Genomic DNA, 7,375 nt, shown 5'->3' with positions numbered 1-7,375 from the left:
ATCCAAATCCTACCGCAACCTTGATATGGAGCTCTAAGAAGATTCAGATCCTTGTTAGAGTTTATTTACTTGTAAAAAGGAGTTATGACGCAAAACGGACGAATTACAACATGGAACATCAAATGATGCAGAAATGCTTTTAGGCAAATTTTATTTATTTTTTAATCCCGGCATGGTTCAAAAAACAATCCATTTTGGAGAAGACAACAGGTTGGAGAACAAACCCCCCAAAATGTTGGATTTTCCCAGGTTTTTGGGTTATTTGAGCACCCATTGCAGCAAGATGCCAGACAATTGTCTCGGCATCCTCCTGGTGAGGCTCATAATGTGTAAAAAAATGCAATTTTATCGAAGGATTTAAATAAAATGCACCTTTTTATGCTTAATATTTAAATCGACAATGTATTAAGGTTGAATCAGGGTTTTTTGTTCATTCGATGCTTGTAAACTACAGAAAAAGGTCAAATTTGATGAAGGGAACACTCAAGTATGAAGGACTAAAACGACCTAGTTACTTCAAAATACTCAAGTAAAGGTAAAACGTAGTATTCCAAATATTTACTCGAGTCAAATTCAAAGTACTCAAGTACTGAGTAACAAGCTCATTTGATGATTATTTTTTTAAACAAGCATTTAATCAAATATTAGAATCATAAGTCAAGTCAAGTCATTTTTATTTGTATAGCCCTTAATCACAAAGAGTCTCAAAGGGCTTCAAAAGTTATTACATATAAGAAGTTTAGGTTATTCGTATGCTATAGAGTAGAAGTGAGTTTTAGAAGTGAGAATACAAAATTCCATTTCATGATCAAGTTTAAAATTAAATTCCTGCATAGTACATTCAAAGACAAATGGGAAGGCTTTAGGACCCCGTGGAGACTAACAAGCTTCTGCGGCTAATGGTAGAGAGAGGGAGAGAGCAGGAGAGAGAGACTGGAAGCAGTTGGCGGAGAAGACCCGGCACTCGGAAGAAATCGACTAAAAGGGGGAAAGGGGCCGACAACGACGGCCGACAACTTCCAAAAATATGGTAAATAAAAGATTATATTATGAGTTAACAACTATTCGACTTCGGCTAGAAACAAATCACCACGGAGTGAAAGCTTGAGAGTGAACTTGGGAGTTGTTTGCCCTGAAGAAAGGGGGGGGGGGTCTAATGTCAAAAAAACACACTAATGGCGGATGCTATGCTCACATATTTTAACCTGTCAGGTAAAGGAAACGGGAAAGCCTGCCGCCCCATTTTAAAGCTACAAAAACGGTGACACATCAGCGCTGGACGAGAGACTCGGGGGCGAGCGGGCACACGGGGACGCGCCTCCGGGGTGAACGAGTGCATTCTGCATAAACCAGTGTTTCTCGTTCAGTTTTTGTCACGCCCCCCATCGGAAGCGTTAAAGCGTTAACTAGAAAGCTTTGTTAGCATAACAACAACTAACGAGACAACATAAACGAGTATGAACAAATGAAATGACATGAAATTAAAGCTGTCATTTAAAAAGTTGCGTTATACATCCGGTTTTATTAAGCAAGTGGTAATGAAAGTGCATTATAAACTAGTGCTTCGTAACTGTACTGTAATACAAGTACCGCAATAACATTTAGATGTAACACAAAATCCAAAATAAAACAACAAATATGATATGAGTATCCAGGGCCCACTTACCTATGGAGGAGAATTTGAATGAATAGGACCTTTTATTTCATTTTTATTGGGAAGAAGTTAAGGTGTGTGTTGATAAAATAACAGAAAACACGCTAGAATTTTAATTCAAATGAAATGGATATAAAGATTCTGATAGAGACAAAATAGAATAGAATAGAATAGAATATACCTTTATTGTCATTGTTACAAATGGGCTAACATATTGTGACAACGAAATTGGGCATGACACTCCAGTTTTACACATAGTGAGGGTATGAGCAAGAAGATAAAGGAACAGAGAAGATAATGTTATAAAACAAGGGGAATAAGGCTATAGTTATAATTTACATGGTATTTACACAACAATGTCAGCATGTGGGATGTTACATACAGGGTTGTCGTGATAACGTTGTATCGTAACGGTTGTGCAATATTGCATTTGGTGCAAAGTCATCATGGTGCAAAAATAGTCCGCATATACATTGGTGCAAGCATAGACATCGTAGTGCAAAAAAAGGAAATGGTCAGACATTGTGCAATTTGAGCATTAAACGTAGTGCAGTCGACATGTGCAAGAACAAGACTTGAGTAACATTATTTTCGTATGAGGTAGTGTTGGCACGAGTTTTCAGTTTTTGTGCGGTGTCTGTTGAGCAGTGAACAAACATAGTGCAGACAGCATGTACGTGAGTACCATTTTACATACGTGTGAGGTTTTTTTTTTTTTTTTTGCAACAGTTTTCAGTTGTTTGTGCGGTGTCTGTTTAGGGTGGTAATGGCTGTGGGGAAGAAACTGTCTCTGAGTCTGTTCGTTTTTGCTTTGTGTGACCTGTAGCGCTTGCCGGAAGGCAGCAGGTCGAAGAGATGGTGGCCGGGGTGAGAAAAGTCCTTGACGATGTTTTCTGCTCTGCTGAGGTAGCGAGAGCAGGCAATGTCCTCCAGACTGGGCAGAGAGCAGCCGACGATTCTCTGGGCTGTTTTTATGATCCTCTGGAGCTTTTTCCTGTCTGCTGCTGTGCACCCCGCATACCACACCGTGATGCAGTATGTTAGGATGCTCTCCACTGTGGCTTTGTAGAAAGACACCTGCAGCTGCTGTTTTAGGTTATTTTTCCTGAGCAATCTCAGGAAGTGCAGTCGCTGCTGGGCCTTCCCTACCACCGCTCTGGTGTTTGCAGACCAGGAGAGGTCGTCGGCGATGTGCACGCCCAGAAATTTGAACGAGTGGACTCTCTCTACGCAGTCTCCTTTTATGATGAGTGGTGCTGGATTCCTGCTATTCCTTCTGAAATCCAGAATCAGTTCTTTTGTTTTTGTTGTGTTCAATATGAGGTGGTTTTCCGAGCACCACGTTGAAAGTGACTCAACCTCATCCCTGTATGCCGCCTCGTCCCCTTCAGAGATGAGGCCGATCAAGGTGGTGTCGTCAGCAAACTTAATAATAGTGTTTGTGGGGTGGGTCGGTGAGCAGTCGGAGCTGTAGAGGGTGAAAAGCAGGGGGCTCAGTGCACAACCTTGGGGGGAGCCAGTGTTCAGTGTTAGGGTGGGAGAGACGTGGGTACCGAGTTTCACCGACTGTGGGCGGTTGGAGAGGAAGTCCATTATCCAGTGGCAGATGGAGGGAGAGAGTCCTAGGTGTGCAAGTTTCTCCACCAGGATCTCCGGGATAATGGTGTTGAAGGCTGAGCTGAAGTCCAGGAAGAGCATTCTGACGTAGCTCCCCCGGTGGTCCAGGTGTTTCAGCACGGTGTGAAGTGCTGTGTTTATGGCGTCGTCAGTGGAGCGGTTTGCCCTGTAGGCAAACTGGTGGGGGTCCAGTGTGAGTGGCAGGGAGTTTTTGATGTGCCGGGACACTAACCTCTCGAAGCACTTCATGACCACAGGCGTGAGAGCTACAGGCCTGTAGTCGTTGAGGCTTTCCACTGCTGACTTTTTGGGGACGGGAATGATGGTGGAGGTTTTGAGGCAAGGTGGGACGGTCGCCTGTGACAGGGACCGGTTGAAGATGGTGGTGAAGACCCCAGCCAGCGGATTGGAACAGTCCCTGAGTACCCTCCCTGGTACTCCATCCGGGCCAGTTGCCTTCCTGGGGTTTATGGTATTCAGCGCACGCCTGACTTTGTGCTCCTGAAATGTGAGGGAGTTGCTGCTGGTTGTTGATGGGTGTGATGTTGCTGTATGTGGCCTACCAGCTTCAAAGCGAGCGAAGAACTGATTAAGGTCCTCAGCTAGTGAAGCCTCAGCCTCAACAGTTGCCAGGTTGTGGCCTCTGAAGTTGGTGATGTGTTGGAGGCCCTGCCACATCCTCCTCGGGTCATTTCCAGCGAAGAGGTGCTCGATCCTCCTTGTGTAGGCTGATTTTGCTTCCTTGATGCCTCTCTTCAGGTCAGCCCTGGCCACCCCGTAAAGAGCCTTGTCTCCAGACCTGAAGGCGGTGTTGCGGTGTTTGAGGAGGGTGCGCACCTCGCTGGTCATCCAGGGTTTTTGATTTGGGTAGTTTTTGACTTTTTTATATACTGTGACTTCATCCGTGCAGTAACGGATGTAGGATAAAACAGTGTCAGTGAATTTCTGGAGGTCATGGTGTTCAAATACCTCCCAGCAAGTTTGATCAAAACAGTCCTGCAGCTTGGAGAGGGCTCCCTCAGGCCACGTTTGTATTGTCCTCGTTACAGGTTTTGTTTTCCTTCGGATGGGGGTGTATGAGGGGGTAAGGGATAGGCATATGTGATCCGAATTTACTAGGTGGGGGAGGGGGGAAGCTTTGTATGCGTTTTTGATGTTGCTGTAAACGCGGTCCAAAGTTTTTCCACCCCTTGTTGCACAGTTCACATGTTGATAGAATTTTGGAAGAACAGTCCTTAAACATGCATTATTAAAGTCGCCAGCGATAATGAAAGCTCCGTCGGGGTGTGCAAGCTGTTGAATGTTTATGGCAGCGAGTAGAAGGTTTAGCGCTGTGCTAGCGTTAGCATCCGGAGGAATGTAAACAGCTATCACAATGAGCACAGTTAGCTCTCGCGGTATATAGAATGGTCTACACGATACCGCGAGAAACTTTACCTATGTACAGTATCAGTACCATCACTGCCCTACATGCGAACGAGAGTTGGTAAGTTGAATTTATTTGTAACTTGCAACAATGCTATATTTTGTATGTTTAAGGCTTGTATAAGTAACCTGTACTGTTTTGTACTGAAAAATAAACATTTAATAAAGTAGTATGCTCTATAAAGATAAATAAAGTGAAGTTGAACTTACTTGTGGAAGATGGGCTTCAAGAGTTAGGCTACATCCTCCTCCATGAAAACAGTGGCCGAAAAAAAGCGATCCAAACATTTTCTCAGCCGCATCAATCTTTCTTATTGCACTTTCATTTCTAATGAAACAGCTCACCTCTGCTTTACACTTTACACCATCCTTTTTGAGATAGTAAACGATAAAAATGTCAAATTTCTTAGCGCGCAGGAGGTACAGGGTAGAATGTTTGTACTCGGACTGAGAATTTCCTTTTCAATGTGCATCAGCATGAAAATGGGGAGCTTCTCACCCTAGTTTTCACTTATTTTGCACAGAGAAGGTCCGCTTACTCGCAATCTGAGTACAGGAAAGGGTCAACAGGAACTTAAATGCCAGCCCAAAGACATAGTCGGTATCTGAGAAGAGGTTTTATTGTGAGAGAACCTGCTTCTCTTCTCTTTTTCTTTTTTTTTCTTTTCTTCTCTTCTTTTGTTCCTATTTTCTAGTACATTCCCCATTTTCCTAATGTTTTCCTTTGTTTTCCTTCCTTTTTCTTATTTTATGTGTGTTCTTTTGATTATTCCAGCCCTCTTCTTTTTTCCTCCTTTATTTGTGTTTCTTGTTTTTGTTCTCTCTTTTTGCCTTTATTTTTTGTTCTGTTGTTTCTTTCTTTTCCATTGTTGTCTTTTTTCCTTTTTACTTTTAGCCTTATTTGTCCCCAAACGTAATTTTCTGCATAACGTTAGATAATAATTGAAGTACATGGATAAAAGCAACAAAAACATCTGAAAAGGCTTCACTCCGAGCTTATTTGCGTGAGAGGAGCTATCCGTAGAAGGCGGTTAACTGCTAACTTCTGCAAACATGTGGTACAACACACAAGCGGGGACACACCGATGACAGGCAAAAAGTGAAAGATGGATAAAAAGATGAATGACACCCCTTCCTTTCCGGGCTTTTTCGGCTTTATCTAGAACCTTTCTGCCCTCCATCGTACCTTACTTATTTCTTCCGTGCCGTTCTGTGTTAATTTTACAGAAAACAAGCGTGGGAGTGGGCAAAACCAACTTGAGATCTAGGAGGGGTGAATTCCCACAGATGGCAAAAATCACCTCATCTGTTGCCCTGAATGTGGCCAAATAGCTGATAAGAGAATGGATGCACAAGTAACTTTAGATAGTGCAAGTGATGTTAAAATATTTTTCTCCTCCAGCCAGCCTAAACTCAACCTTTACATGAGCAGACCCTTAGGGAAATCTCCCGTTCCTCCCGATTAGTCACGCTGTCATTGTCAGTATCCATTTTTCAAGTGGTAACTTGCTAGATATATTCTTTAGTCTTGCGCGCTTGTTTAGGGGGGTGATGGCCCCAGGGAAGAAACTCTCTGAGACGGTCAGTCCTTCGTTTAAGGAAGCGCTAACCAAGGGGCAATAGATGAATGAAGTTGTTGAGAAGAATCCTTTATCATGTTGTTGGCTCTGTTGCAGTATCCCAAGCTGCCAATGTCCTCCCAACTGGGCAGAGCGCACCCAATGATTTTCTGGGCTGTGTTCATTACTCTCTTGTGTTTTTTTCTGTTTTTCTAGGCTCTCCCATGAGACAAAGCTCGAGAAATGGATGGCTTGAAATGGAAACTTGCAAAGGCACTGGATCAGGTGGGGAAAAAGTATTTTGTGTATAGCTCGATGTAAAAATTGGCCACAATCATAGAAAGAAAGGGATTTCCCTCTAACTTCTCTGAACTGACATTACTAGAAGTTTTTCTCTTGTGAACATGGTGTTTTTTTTCAAAATCCTATTTTGATATATTTTATGAGTCCCATGACTCAAGTTTACCACTTTGCTTCGTGGTCAGAAAAATCATTAAGAAATCTACGTTACAGACGCTGCCTTACTTACGAACGAGGTTTCGGACGATCGTTCGTAAATTGAATTTGTTCGTAAGTTGCTTCAGTGCTATATTTTGTATATTTGATGTGTTTGTATAAGTATGTTTAAGGATTGTATAGGTTACCTGTAATGTTTTGTACTAAAAATTAAACATTTCATAAAATAATATGCTCTTTAAAGATAAATAAAGCTGACTTTAACTTACTTCTGGAAGATGCGCTTCTAGAGGTCCCCCATCGTGGTAAAAAGTGGCCGAAAAAAAACGGCCGAAAAAAAGTGGTCCGACCATTTTCTCAACCGTATCATGCTCTCTTATTCCACTTAAATTAAAAAAAATGTCTCGCCTCTTCTTTACTCTTTACACCAACCATATTGAATGGATGCACGACATATTAAACAATAAAAATGTCAAATTTCTTAGCGCGCTGGAGATACACTAGTATTTTTACGCACCAACTAGGAAGAGGAAGCTGGATTTCTTCTTCGGGTTGGATGTTGGGTGACCTCTCACAGCACCACCGCACGCCGGTAGCGGCGGAAAGAAGCACTACGGTAATGGAAAAAGGTGCACACCATACAAAATCTAACTGACAGCAATGT

At 42.6% G+C, this 7,375-nt stretch overlaps 1 protein-coding gene across 4 annotated transcripts in view; it reads left to right on the top strand.

The window, feature by feature from the left end:
• The first annotated feature begins 934 nt into the window (after positions 1-934).
• The window catches only part of dnmt3aa (DNA (cytosine-5-)-methyltransferase 3 alpha a), a 65,167-nt gene continuing 58,726 nt past the window's right edge, over positions 935-7,375 (top strand). For all 4 annotated transcript variants that reach the window (XM_088325607.1, XM_088325608.1, XM_088325606.1 and 1 more), the window contains exons 1-2: positions 935-1,030; positions 6,472-6,540. The gene's annotated coding sequence lies outside the window, so the exon portion shown is untranslated. The remainder of the gene's footprint in view (positions 1,031-6,471; positions 6,541-7,375) is intronic.

Source organism: Urocampus carinirostris, chromosome 20 (genome assembly GCF_059441175.1).
Source record: "Urocampus carinirostris isolate Australia breed hairy pipefish chromosome 20, RoL_Ucar_1.0, whole genome shotgun sequence".
Classification (NCBI taxonomy): Eukaryota; Metazoa; Chordata; class Actinopteri; order Syngnathiformes; family Syngnathidae; genus Urocampus; species Urocampus carinirostris.
This window is presented reverse-complemented; position numbering and strand designations above follow the sequence as displayed.